The following is a 14578-nucleotide window of genomic DNA, read 5'->3' as shown; positions in this document are numbered from 1 at the left end:
TTTTTGTCAAATAATATGTAGTTTTGGCTGAAAATTTCTTATTTTCACAAGAAACAAAATACCCCATTCTGTTGCGCAATTTGTTCTGAGTGCCGCAATACCCCATTTGTTGTGATAAGCTGCCGTTTGGGCCCATGGGAGGGCTCAGAAGGAAAGGACCACCATTTGGCCTACTCGGGATTTTCTAGTGCGAAGTCATGTATGCAGAAGCCCCTGAGGTACCAGTACAGTTGAAACCCGCAAGAAGTGACCCCGTTTTAAAAACTACACCCTTAAGGCATTCATCTAGAGGTGTAGTGACCATTTTGACCGGAGACCTACACCCCATAAACTGTAATGTGGGTTCTCCCGGGTATGGCAATACCCTACATGTGGCTGTTATCAGCTGCCTGGACACACAGCAGGGCCCAGAGGGGAAAGACGAGGGGGGATAAGCTGTGCGGAGTGCATCAGGGTAAGTAAAATTGGGGTAAATTATAAACCAAGGGATGTATGATAAATTTTAAAACACTTTCATACAGAGCTCTGGTTATTCGGGACACGTGTCACATTGATATATTGTGTCCTCCCTTATCCCCCTCTTATAGCAGACTTTGCACCTCTTTTGACTTTTTCCCTTCTTGCCAGTTTGGGGAACTTCCCCTGGAAAGTGTTGCCCTGGTACGATGCGTGTGGGCTCGCTTCCAGAAGTACTGGGTGCCCCCCCTTCTTGGTCCCTAAAGATTAGGTTCTTGATAATCACCTCTTGAAATTCCAGGAAAGTTCCCGTCTGGCCTGCACATCGACGTAGCACGTACGCATTGTACAAAGCCATCTATATGATGTTCCCGGCCAGCTTCTTATACCACACCGCATGGCGCTGTAGGGCTTCAGGGCTTGATCTTACAAGTCCATCACTCCCATGTACCTATTGTAGTCCAGGATGCAGTCTGGTTTGGGGGTGGCCTTTCCTTCATATATCCTAAACCTGTAGGTATACCCTGATGCACTCTCACAGCTTATACATCTTCACGCCAGACCTTGCCCTCTTACCCGGCAGGTACTCGCGGAATTGAACCCTCCCTTTAAAATGTACCAGGGACTCATCAATAGAAATACACTTCTCGGGGGTGTATGCTTGGGAAAACCGGGCACTGGAACGGTCTAATAGGGGTCTCCGTTTATACAAACGGTCAAAACTGGGGTAATCTCGGGGTGGGCACGGCTCATTATCAGTATAATGTAAGAAGCGAAGTATTGCCTCATTTATTTATTTTTTTAGGTTCCAGTTCAGTTCTGAAGTTGCTTTGAGGGGCCCATATATTAGAAACCCCTATCAAATACCCCATTTTAGAAACTAGACCCCTCAAAGTATTCACAACAGCATGTAGAAAGTTTATGAACCCTTTAGGTGTTTCACAAAAATTTAGAGCAAAGTAGAGGTGAAATTTACATTTTTTTTTTGTCAGAAAATCCTCTTTATACCATTTTTTTTATAACACAAAAGGATTTATCACAGAAACGCAACTTAATACGTATTGCCCAGATTCTGCAGTTTAGAGAAATATCCCACATGTGGCCCTTGGGCGGTAATGGACTGAAGCACCGGCCTCCGAAGCAAAGGAGCACCCAGTGGATTTTGAGGCCTCTTTTTTTATTAGGCACCATGTCCGGTTTGAAGAGGTCTTGTGGTGCCAAAACATTGGGAACCCCCCAAAAGTGACCCCAATTTGGAAACTAGACCCCTTGAGGAATCCATTGTAGTTTTCTTGGGATGCATGCGGTTTTTTGATCAGTTTTTATTCTATTTTTAGGTGGCGTGGTGACTAAAAAACAGCAATTCTACTATTGTTTTTTTTTTCGTTTTTTTTTTCACAGCGTTCACCGTGCGCTATAAATGACATATTCACTTTATTCTGCGGGGCGATACGATTACGGCGATACCAGATGTTTATAGTTTTTTTTATGTCTTCTGGCGTTTGCACAATAAAATACGTTTTGTAAACAATCATTCACTTTTTGTGTTACCTTATTCTAAGAGCCATAACGTTTTTATTTTTCAATCAATAAAGCCGTGCGAGGACTTATTTTTTGCGTAACGAACTGTAGTTTCGATCAGTACCATTTTTAGGTACATGCGACTTTTTGATCTCTTTTTATTCCATTTTTTGGGAGGTGAAGTGACCAAAGAATTGTGATTGTGGTTCGGTTTATTATTATTTTATTTTACGGCGTTCACCGTGCGGGATAAATAATGAAATAGTTTTGTAGTTCAGGCCGTTACGGACGCGGCGATACCAATTATGTATAGTTTATTTGTTTGTTTATATATTTTTATTAATAATAAAGGACTGATAAGGGAAAAGGTGGGATTTTTACTTTTATTACTTTTAAATCTTTTATTTTCTAATTTTTACACATCTTTTTTTAACTTTTTTTTCACTTTATTACTTTGTCCCACTAGGGGACATGAGGGCAGGAGGCTCTGATCGCTATTCTAATACACTGCACTACATGCGTAGTGCAGTGTATTAGAACTGTCAGCTACTCACTGACAGCAAGCATAGTGGGTCCTGACGTTGTCAGGACCCACTAGGCTTCCGTCTATGGCATAGCCGGACGCCATTGTTTGGTGTCCGGTTGCCATAGTCACCATCGCCGGCCGCTATCGTGTAGCAGGCCGGCGATGGCAGCTTAACCCCTAAAAAGCCGCGATCTCTATAGAACGCGGCTTTTAAGGGGTTAATCAGCGGGGACACAGCGATCGGTCCCCGCTGTAGGAGCTGTGACAGCTGCTGAACAAGACAGCAGCGTCACAGCTCCTGTATGTGTCGGGAGGACGGCCGAAACGGCCGTTACTCCCGAGACATACTATTACGGCATGGAGCGCGAACGATACAGCTGCCATGACGTAATAGTACGTCAAGGAGCGGGAAGGGGTTAAGCAAGTGAAATGCTCGATCGGGTTGAGATCTGGTGATTGACTTGGCCATTGCAGAATATTCCACTTCTTTGCCTTAAAAAAAATCCTGGGTTCCTTTTGCAGTATGTTTTGGGTCATTTTCCATCTGTACTGTGAAGCGACGTCCAATCAACCGTGCGGCATTTCGTTGAATCTGAGCAGAAAGCATATCACAGAACACTTCAGAATTCATCCGGCTGCTTCTGTCTTCAGTCACATCATCAATAAACATTATTTACTCAGTGCCTTTGGCAGCCATGCATGCCCATGCCATCACACTGCCACCACCATGTTTTACAGAGGATGTGGTGTGATTTGGATCATGAGTCGTTCCAATCCTTCTCCATACTTACTTCCTTCCATCATTCTGGTACAGGTTGATATTCGTTTAATCTGTCCAAAGAATGCTGTTCCAGAACTGGGCTGGCTTCATTAGATGTTGTTTGCAAAGTCTATTCTGGCCTTTCTATTTTTGAGGCTGATTCATGGTTTGCACCTTGTGGTGAACTCTCTGTATTTGCTCTCATGAAGTCTTCTCTTTATGATAGACTTAGATACTGATAAACCTACTTCCAGGAGGGTGTTCGTCACTTAGTAAGATGTTGTAAAGGAATTTTTCTTCACCATGGAAAGAATTTTGCTATCATCCACCACTGTTGTCTTCCGTGGACATCTAGGCCTTTTGGAGTTCACGAGATCACCAGTGCACTGTTTTTTTTTTTTTCCAGAATGTACCAAACTGTTTACTTGGCCACTCCTAACATTTGTGCGATCTCTATGATGGATTTCTTCTTTTTTTTCAGCCTAACGTTGGTCTGTTTCACTTGCATTGAGAGCTCCTTTAAAGGGAATGTGTCGCTAGAAAAAAAAAATTTATTTTTTTTTTTTTTTTTTTTTTTAGTTAAAACAGTTAGTGTATAAGTGATTAAACATTGTTCTAATTTTTTTTTAATTTTTTCACGAGTCAGGAAATATAAATTAGATTATAATTTATAACATTTCCCAGTGCTGGTCACTAGATGGAGCAATTCCCAAAATTGCAGCACTGGCATGTGGTAAAGCAACCACATTGCTTTATGCTGCAAAGTTTGAGAATACTCACTCGCTCTAGTGAGCTCTCAGAATCCCCCCTCCTTTATCCTGGCTAGTGGCAGGAGAAAGGAGGGGATTGAACGGTCAAACCTCCTACACTGTGTGTCGCCATTTTTTGAGCTAACACACAGTGTAGTAGGTTAACATACAGTAGTAAATACACAGTAAAACACGTACATACACAGACCTAACTTACCTGCTCCTGCCGCCGCCGCTCCCTCCGGTCCTTCTGCTCCCTCCGCTCCAAGTGCACAAGTCCGGAAGTAGTACTCTTACTGTCCGGCCGCGGCTTCCGGTCCACAAGAAAATGGCGCCGGACGTCGCTCGGCCGAAGACCTTCAATTTGGACTGTGTGGGAGCGGCGCGTGCGCCGTTCCCACACAGACGGCGTACAGCATAGTGGATGGAACGGGCCCCGTTCGCATTCACTATCGGACTGTATGTGCCATATTCCATGTCTGTATGTGTCGTTAATCGACACATACAGAGATGGAAAAAAAATGGCAGCCCCCATGGACAAGAAAAAGTGAAAAAATAAAAATAGTAAAACACAAACACACAAATAAATAAAACATTTTTAAAATAAAACACTAAAAGCAAATTGATCTAAAAAATTTTTTTTCCCAACACTCGTCCTTTAACCTCATATTGTGGGTTCACAGCAACGGCTTCCGAATGCAAATGCGACACCTGGAATCAACTCCAGACCTTTTATCTGCCTAATTGATGATGGATTAACGAGGGAATAGCCCACGCAGCCCATTAAATAGCTTTTGAAATAATTGTCCAATTACCTTTGGTCCCTTGAAACAGAGGCCGCTACATATTAAAGAGCTATAATTCCTAAACCCTTCCTCAAATTAGGATGTGAATACCCTCAAATTAAAGCGGAGAGTCTGCACTTTAAGCCCATATTGAAGATATAAATGTAAATTCAATATGTTTTGGTAAACAGCTTAAATGCCAAAGCATGTGTCACTATCCAAATAACATTCAACCTACAATTAGGTCCAGAATTATCAGCCCTGCAGCTTCTTAATTGTAGCATGGTTGGGGACCTTTAAAAAATAAATAAAAAGAGGGACAAATGCTCTGGGTGCTGTTTAGTGGTTCTGAATAGTGGTAATCCCTTTCCTTCTACACAAAATTGAGGGTAGAATTGCTCTGTGATACGGTATTTGATGGTGCATAACATGTATGAAATCTAAAGGCAAACGGAGATACAGTAGGGTCCCATAGAAGTCTATGGGTGCAGTATTACGCCTCTATACAACAGAGGATGTAGAAGTCCTAATGCAGTATTTATTATTTTGATTGCATCACATACATAGTATGCATGTGCTTTTAAGTGGATTTTGCTGTGTATTCTTCACAACTAGAGATATGTAACTGGCCTCTTACTGTTATGCTTCTCAGAATTTTAGGCTATGTTTACATGGCCGTAATACAGCTCTGTGCATGAGCCGTATGTACAGTATTTAAAGCCAAGGATGGGATTGGATCGGATCTTGAAAGCCCTTCCCAGAGCTGTCTTTGGAAAAGGCCTTCCCAAGCACAAAGGACAGGATCCCATCCTGTCCTTGGCTCTTAATATATGGCACAGTCTTATTCATGTGGAAAGGACCTCAGGCCTCAATCAGACGTCCGCATTACCAGCCACAAGTCCAGGCCTGACCGTGGGTCTAATGAACTAAACTATCAGCATCATAGGGATGAGAACATAAGGGATGGTGTAATGTAATATTAACACTGTTTTTCTTTCTTCTTTTCAGTGTCTTCACTGTATTTCATTTTGTTTTAAAGACGACAAAATTAAATTTTTTTTAAACTTTTATTTTCTGCCAATGAAGAGCGCCATGCTGAAGATGCTGGTTCCAGTGCAGACATAAAAACTGATGTCAGGGAGGGATTTGGCTCTCCCTGTTCCTTCCAGAAATACTGGCAGTCCAGAACAGCAGAAGTTCTTCTGGCTTCTTCTAAACTGAACACTACACATAGATATATACTGTATATATTCTTTTTATTTTTTAGCTTACCTCCCCAAACCACCAGACCCCCCCAAAAAAAAAACTTTTCATTTTTCTAAATGTAAAATTTTAGCTGTACATTTGATTTCTTGTGACCTTTAAAGATGAAGAGTTGGCGAGCTGAGTAAAAACTTTACACCGTTACGGAGCTGAATCCTTTCCTAGGTATGGGAGCCTGGGTTGGGCTCTTTTTCCCCCTTCTAGTTTCCTCTGATTTACCAGTGGAAGAGATCATGGGCCTTACGGTCGTTAAAGGTCTCTGAATATTCAGGACTGGTGAGGGGCAAGATCGCTGCCTAATTTCCCATACTGATCCGCAGTGGAGGCCTAGCTTGCTTTTAGTATGCACCTGCTCCAAAGAACCATGCAGATTCTGGAAAAGGTTGAGTTTGCCTAAATGTTGGGTGAGCCCAGCTGTTCATTGCAGTTTTATTTATAGGTTAATTGTATTTTAGTAGTAGGTTTATTGGGTATCTCCCACTGTGGCTGCTAGTGGCTTGTGGTCTAATTCTTCTGAGAAAAAAATGCACATAATTCCGCACCTCCCCCCTGCCCTTCTGCAGTGATGAAAGACTAAGATAGCTGCTTTTTGAGTTTCCTGATGAAGACTGTGAAGGTACACCCAATATTTAGTAAGGGTTGAGGATGGTCCCGGATGGTGAAATACCGAATGTTAAAGCTCCTATTTCTCACTGTGTCCTGGATAATCAACCTGTGCCACCAGATGGTGCCATGTAACTAGTACTCCTACACGCCCTCTAAACTCTTTCAATATTTAACAATGTTTGGTTTCCTAATTTATTTACTATATATTTGCATTTTCTTTTTTATTTGTGGTAATTTTGATTTACTTTATCATTTTAAAAATGCAAAGAAAAAATCTAATTTTGGGGGGTGGGGATACGCAACTTTTTTGGGGGTTTTTTGTACTTCCTGTGTAAATATAGACTTTTTTCAGCTTTAATGTGTTTGTTAATTTGAGGTAATAAAGTAGAAAATGAAGTGATTACAAGATGTCTTGACTTATTTTAAAAATACTTTTTTTTTAAACTATTTAATAATATGTGCAATAAATTGTGGCATGTTTATTTTTCTTGTAAATATATTCAAGTGGTGGGGAAAAATTTATGTATAATACGTGTGTATAGACATTTCATGAATGGGTGTTACCTCTCTGTACTCGTAATCTGATACCTTCAATACAACTCTTTATGGGACATGTGCATGGGTATACTGACTTTTATCTTTTTTTGCTTATATAGCAGCAACATATTCTGCAGCCCCGAGCCAATTACATAGGAAGCCAATTAAATTACTTGAAACCTTTAGATAAATAGGAAAGGTTTTGTTTTTAGTTTTTTTAAAGGCTATGGCAGCCATTTTTAATGATATATTTTATTTAATCAATGTGTTTTTGATCTTTTTAGGCTTCGTTCACATCTGCGTTCTTCAGTTCAAGCGGATCCGTCAGGACCACAAGAACGGAAGCAAATGTTTCAGTCAAAAAACCCATTGATTTCAATGGGTTTTGTTTTTGCATCAGTTTTCAGTTAGGACATTCCGTTTTTTTGTAACGTAAGTCAATAGATGGTGGATACAAACTGATATGACACCCCTTTTGTATCAGTTATGCATTACGTTTAATGGATCCATCTTTTTTCTGCACATACGCAGAGTAAAAATGAAAGGAAGAAAGATGCAAAGATAAAAAACTGATTTGTTACAAACGGAGTATTACTGATGACAAACGTAAAGAAAAGAATCAATGGTGATGGAAACGGAAACCTATGGTTTCCGTTTGTCAGTTAGGGCTACGTTCCGTCGAACGGAGCCCTGACACAGATATAAACGCAGCCTCAGTCTGGGATCCGTCACTGTCCTTTTTTTTGTTTTTTATTTCAACGGATCCACTAAAAGGATGCCACAACGCAGATGTGAACGAAGCTTAAGCGCTTGTTTGAATGACTTTATTAAAAATGTAGACTTTTTACAATACAGCATCTATGTATCCTATATACATAGAAGTTGTATCATTCTCTCCCAGTCAATTCCGTAAGTTCAGCTGAACTGACTCCTCGGCTGAAAGCAGGTCCCGTTTGTCAGAACCCGCTTTCCTGTATACACAGAAGCTGTATCATCTGCTCTCAGCCGAGCTGTCCGTTCAGCTGAACTGACTGAATCGGCTAAGCGAGAATAATACAGCTTCTGTGTATACATAGAAGCTGTATTGTAATAAAATATACAAAAAAATTAAGTCCATTAATGTGCCTAAAATCACAAAACACATACATACATTTTAATAAACGAAAGCATTCAAAGGTGTATGTAGCCTTTCAAATCCTTCCCTCTTTGGCCACTTTTGACCTTCCTGACAGCCTCATTTTTCAAATCTGACCTGTTTCACTTTATGTGGTAATCACTTCGGTATGCTTTTACCTATCCAAGCGATTCTGATTTTCTCTGGACACATCGAACATTATGTCACTCGCAAAATTTGCTCAATATGTTCAGTATTTAATTGTGAAAAACACCAAAATTTAGCGAAAAATTGCAAAAATGTGCATTTTTCTCAATTTAAATGTATCCGCTTGTAAGACAGGCAGTTATAACCCACAAAATTGTTGCTAACATCCCCCATATGTCTACTTTAGATTGGCATAGTTTTTTGAACATCCTTTTATTTTCTTAGGACAGTACAAGGCTTTGAATTTTAGCAGCAATTTTTCACATTTTCAAGAAAATTTCAAAACGCTATTTTTACAGGGGCCAGTTCAGTTGTCAAGTGGCTTTGAGGGCCTTATATATTAGAAACCCCCAAAAAGTCACCCCATTTTAAAAACGTCACCCCTCAAAGTATTAAAAACAGCATTTAGAAAATTCTTAACCCTTTTAGATGTTTCACAGGAATTAAAGCAAAGTAGAGGTGAAATTTACAAATGTCATATTTTTTTTGCAGAAATAAATTTTGAATCCAATTTTTTTTATAACACAATGTTTTACCCGAGAATTGCAACTCCATATTTATTGCCCAGGTTCTGCAGTTTTAGGAAATATCCCATGTGGCCGTAGCGTGCTACTGGACTGAAGCACCGGCCTCAGAAGCAAAGGAGCACCTAGTGGATTTTGAAGCCTTATTTTTATTAGAATATATTTTAGGCACCATGTCAGGTTTGAAGGGCTATTGTGGTGCCAAAACAGTGGAAATCCCACAAAAGTGACCCCATTTGGGAAACTACACACCTCAAGGAAATTATTTAGGGGTATGGTGAGCATTTTGACCGCACAGGTCTTTTACAGAAATTATTGGAAGTAGGCGATTTTTTTTCTCATTTCCACAAGGACTAAAGGAGAAAAAGCACAGCAAAATTTGTAAAGCAATTTCTCCCGAGTAAAACAATACCCCACATGTGGTAATAAACGGCTGTTTGGACACACGGCAGGGCTTAGAAGGGATGGAGCGCTATTTGGCTTTTGGAGTTCACATTTAGCAGGAATTTGCGGAGGCCATGTCACATTTACAAAGCCCCTGAGGGGATAAAACAGTGGAAACCCCCCACAAATGACCCAATTTTGGAAACTACACCCATTGAGGAAATTATCTAGGTGTATAGTGAGCGTTTTGACCCCACATGTTTTTTGCAGAAATTATTGGAATTAGGCCCTGAAAATTAAAATCGACATTTTTTTCAAAGAAAATGGAGGTTTAGCAAATTTTTTTCTCATTTCCACAAGGAGTGAAGGAGAAAAGCACCGCAAAACTTGTTAAGCAATTTCTCCCGAGTAAAACAATACCCCACATGTGGTAATAAATGGCTGTTTGGACACACGGCAGGGCTTAGAAGGGAAAGAGCGCTATTTGGCTTTTGGAGATCAAATTCAGCAGGAATGGTTTGCGGAGGCCATGTCGCATTTGCAAAGCCCCTGAGGGGACAAAACAATGAAAACGCCCAAAAAGTGACACCATTTAGGAAACTACACCCCTTGAGGAATTAATCTAGTGGTGTAGTAAGCATTTTGACCCCACAGATGTTTCATAGAATTTATTAGAATTGGGCAGTGAAAATAAAAATCCTTTTTCTTCAATAATACGTAGCTTTAGTGCAAAATTTTCTCAACAAACAAAGGAAAAAAAAAGATCCCAACATTTGTAAAGCAATTTCTCCCGAGTACGGCAATACCCCATATGTGGTCATAAACTGCTGTTTGGACACACGGCAGGGCTCAGAAGGGAAGGAGCGCCATTTGGAGTGCAGATTTTGCTGGATTGGTTTCTGGCCACCTGTGGGACCAAAACAGTGGAAACCCCCCCAGAAGTTACCCCATTTTGGAAACTACACCCCTCAATGTATTTACCTACGGGTGTATGTAGTAAGCATGTTAACCCTGCAGGTGTTTTGTAGAAATTAGCGTGCACTTGATGTTGCAGAGTGAAAATGGGATTTTTTTTCCATAGATATGCCAGTATGTGGTGCCCAGCTTGTGCCACCATAACGAGACAGCTCTCTAATTATTATGCGGTGTTTCCCGGTTTTAGAAACACCCTACATGTGGCCCTAATCTTTTGCCTCGACATTCGACCAGGCTCAGGAGTGAAAGCGTACCTTGCGAAATTGAGGCCTAATTTGGCGATTTCCAAAGTATTGGTTCACAATTGCAGAGGTTCAGGTGTGAAATAATAAAAATAAACCCCTGAGAAGTGACCCCATTTGGAAACTACACCCCTCAAAGCATTTATTATGGGGTGTAGTGAGGTCTTTTCCATAAATGAATGCGCTCGGATGGTGCAAATTAAAAATGTGTATTTTTTTTCCCTAGATATGCCATTTCAGTGGCAAAAATGTCATGCCAAGCTTATGCCACTGGAGACGCACACCCCAAAAATTGTTAAAAGGGTTCTTCCGGGTATGACTATGCCATATATGTGGAAGGAAACTGCTGTTTGGGCATACTGTAGGGTTCAGAGCAGAGGGAGCGCCATTTGGCTTTTGGAAAGCGGATTTTCCTCGGTAGTAGATTTGTTTGATTATTGCTGGTGTTTCCATTTATAATGTGGGGGTACATGTAAGCTGGGCAGAGTACATCAGGGGCATGGTCAGGTGGAAGAATAATGGGTAAAAAAAAAATAATTATCCATAGATGTGTGTTACGCTGTGAAGCAATCATTCCTGCACAGGCCGATGTCGCACTGATATGAGTCCTTTATCCGCCTTTTGGTCCACACTCCGCACCTTTGCAGTTTGGGGAATTTTGCTGGGAAGTGTTATCCTGGTATAATACGGACACCCTCGCTTCCAGCAGATATATTTGGGCCCTCCCCTTCCTGGTTCCCTAATTTTAGGCCTTGATAAATCGCCTCTTGAAACAGAAGAAATGTTCCCCTCGGACCTGCACAACTGCATATTTTTTATTTCCTTACTTATTGGAGCCATAACTAATTTTATATTTTCATAGACGTAGTGGTATGAGGGCTTTTTTTTGCGGGACGAGCTGTAGTTATTGGTACCATTTTGGGGTAGATGCGACTTTTTGATCACCTTTTATCCTATTTTTTGGGAGGCCAAGTAAACAAAAAACTCAATTCTGACAGTTTTTTTTAATTCTTTTATACAGTGTTCACCACGCGTTATAAATTACATGTTAACTTTATTCTGCGGGTCAGTACGATTCCGGCGATACATATTTTATAGCATTTTTTCATGTTTTACAACTTTTTGCATAATAAAATTACTTTTGTAAAAAGAATGTATTTTTTCTGTCGCCAAGTTGTGAGAACAGTAACTTTTTAACTTTTTTGTCGCCGAAGCTGTATTAGGGCTTGTTTTTTGCGAGACGAGCTATAGTTTTATAGGTACCATTTTTGGATACGTGCGACTTTTTGATCACTTTTTATTCCAATATTTGTAGGGCAAAGTGACCAAAAAACTAACTCTGGTATAGTTTTTTTTTTTACGCTGTTCACCGCGTGCAATAAATAATATAATATTTTTATACCTCAGGTCGTTACGGTTGCGGCGATACCAAATACATATGGTTTATTTTTATTTTTTTCAATAATAGACTTGATAAGAGAAAAAGGGCGATTGTGTTTTATTTTATTACTTGAAACTTTTATTGTTTTGAAACTTTTATTTTTTTCACTTTTTCTTAAGTCCCACTAGGGGACTTGAAGGTCCAACTGTCAGATTAATTTTTTTCGAATACATTGCACTACCTACGTCCTGATTGCCTGTCAGGGCTGGCGATCAGCTTTTGATTGCTGCATCGAAGGGGTTAATGGCAGGGATCGGAGCTAGCTCCGTTTCCTGTCGTTACATGTGGATGTCAGCTGTAACATACAGCTGACTTCCACCGCTGATGACTCCGGATCAGCTCCTGAGCCGGCGCCATCTTGCCGGCGGCTATGGAAGCCTATTATGCTCCGCCGCTGGTTGGATCTTGATCAGCTTCCGTGCTAGGCAGACTGGGAGGCCAGTATTAGGCCTCCGGTTGCCATTGCAGCCACCAGAACCCCGGCAATTTCATTGCTGGGGTTCCGATGAGCTGCAAACACCTTAAATGTAGCCATCGCGTTTGAACACTGCATTGAAGGGGTTAATGGCGGGGATCGAAGAGAATTTCGGTCCCCGCCATTACAGCCGGATGTCAGCTGTAAGATACCGCTGACATCCGGCGATGATGGCACCGGCTCAGCTTCTGAGCTGGTGCCAAGCATTTGGCATATGGATACGGCAAATTGCGGGAAGCACTAGCTTTCCATGGCGTACCCATACGTCAAATGTCGGGAAGGGGTTAAGCTCCTGAAACAAGTCTGGCTAAAATCGATAGAATTACAGTGACATCTTCTGTTCATCTTTGGCTAAGAACTGAATAAGGGGTTAGGGCTTTGTTTGCTGGGCCTCATCGGAGATATAATTATTTTATATGTACTTGATATAGAGTACGTATTAAAGGGGTATTCACATCATCGCTATGTATGGCATATCATGTGAATCTGACATAAATGTCAATGATGGGAATACCCCTTTAAATTTAAGCTGTTTGAAACCTAAGCCATGAAACTATTCACATTACCTAAATCTGAAGTTGTCATCTTGCTCGATATCTTTGTGTAAGGGTATGTTCACACGGCAGCGTCCGTAACGGCTGAAATTACGGGGATGTTTTCTCTTGAAAACATCCCCGTAATTTCAGCCGTAACGGCATGTGCAGGCGCCTGAACGCTACGTCCATTACGGACATAATTGCCGCTGCTTTTCATTGGAGTCAATGAATAACTGCTCCAATTACGCCCCAAGAAGTGACAGGTCACTTCTTTGACGTGGGCGTATATTTACGCGCCGTCTTTTGACAGCGGCACGTAAATATACGCCTCGTGTGAACAGACAAACGTCAGCCCATTGCTTTCAATGGGCAGATGTTTGTCAACGCTATCGAGGCGCATTTTTCGGACGTAATTCGGGGCAAAAACGCCCGAATTACGTCCGTAATTAGTGTGTGTGAACATACCCTCATTGTGAACCATTTTTAGTTCTCGGTCTCTTGTCTGATAAATGTTAGGTTGACAATTTTTATTTTTCCATATTCTGAATAACTTTTAACATTTATTCGTCGAGCGGTGTGAGGGCTTATTTTTTGTGCCACGAGCTATGGTTTTTGTTGGTACCATTTTTTAGTATATACGACTTTTTGATCACTTTTTATTACATTTTTTTTCATCGCTAACTTGACCAAAATGCAGCGATCCTGGCGTTTTTATTTAGTTATTTTCATGGCGTTCACCATGAGAATTAAATCTATATTGTAATAGTTCGGAATTTTATGGATGCAGCGATACCATTTTTTTTTTCTAGGTTACTTCAGAGAGAAAAATGGGAAAATTTGGAAATTTATAAAAAAAAAAATTCAAAAAAAAGTCACTACTGAAATTTATTTAACTTTTTTTACACAATCTATTTGTCCCCCTGGGGTCTTGAGCCAGCGATCGCCGGTAATATACACTGCAATACTAATCTAAAAATGACTATACACACTGCAATACAAATGTATTAAAATTACTATAAACTGCAATACTAATGTATTGCAGTGTATAGTCCTTTTTACCGGCTTCTGTTAAGCCCTGGCAGAGGCAGTGTGAAGGCAGTCCTGGTGGCCTTCATTAGGCCCCTGGGCTGCGATGACAACAATTGGCACCCCACAATCGCGTTGTGGGGGCGAGGATGAGCTGTCAGAGAGTGCTGTCCCTCTCTATAACTCCACCGATGCTGCGGTCACGATGGACCACAGCATTTGTGGGGTTAAACGGGCAGGACCAGCGCGATCGCTGTTCGTGCTGGGTGTCAGCAGTAATACATAGCTGACACTAGCAGCGTATGGAGCGTCAGCGCGCTCCATATTTCTACCCCTGCACCATGACTTGTACTTACGTCAGTGTGCGTTAGGGGGTTAATGTTCAGTGCTCTAGGTGTAAACTACTGTCCTGGTAAATGATATGTAATCACCAATGGTCATATGCTGAGCA

At 41.0% G+C, this 14578-nt stretch overlaps 1 protein-coding gene across 2 annotated transcripts in view; it reads left to right on the top strand.

Annotated features, from left to right (window-relative positions):
* Window positions 1-7072, top strand: part of CSNK1E (casein kinase 1 epsilon) — a 91230-nt gene extending 84158 nt beyond the window's left edge. For both annotated transcript variants that reach the window (XM_075833694.1, XM_075833695.1), the window contains exon 11: window positions 5806-7072. The gene's annotated coding sequence lies outside the window, so the exon portion shown is untranslated. The remainder of the gene's footprint in view (window positions 1-5805) is intronic.
* The last annotated feature ends 7506 nt before the right edge of the window (window positions 7073-14578 follow it).

This window comes from Rhinoderma darwinii, chromosome 7 (genome assembly GCF_050947455.1).
Source record: "Rhinoderma darwinii isolate aRhiDar2 chromosome 7, aRhiDar2.hap1, whole genome shotgun sequence".
In the NCBI taxonomy this organism is placed as follows: domain Eukaryota; kingdom Metazoa; phylum Chordata; class Amphibia; order Anura; family Rhinodermatidae; genus Rhinoderma; species Rhinoderma darwinii.
The sequence above is the reverse complement of the archived record's forward strand: the minus strand, read 5'-3'. Positions and strand labels throughout refer to the sequence as shown.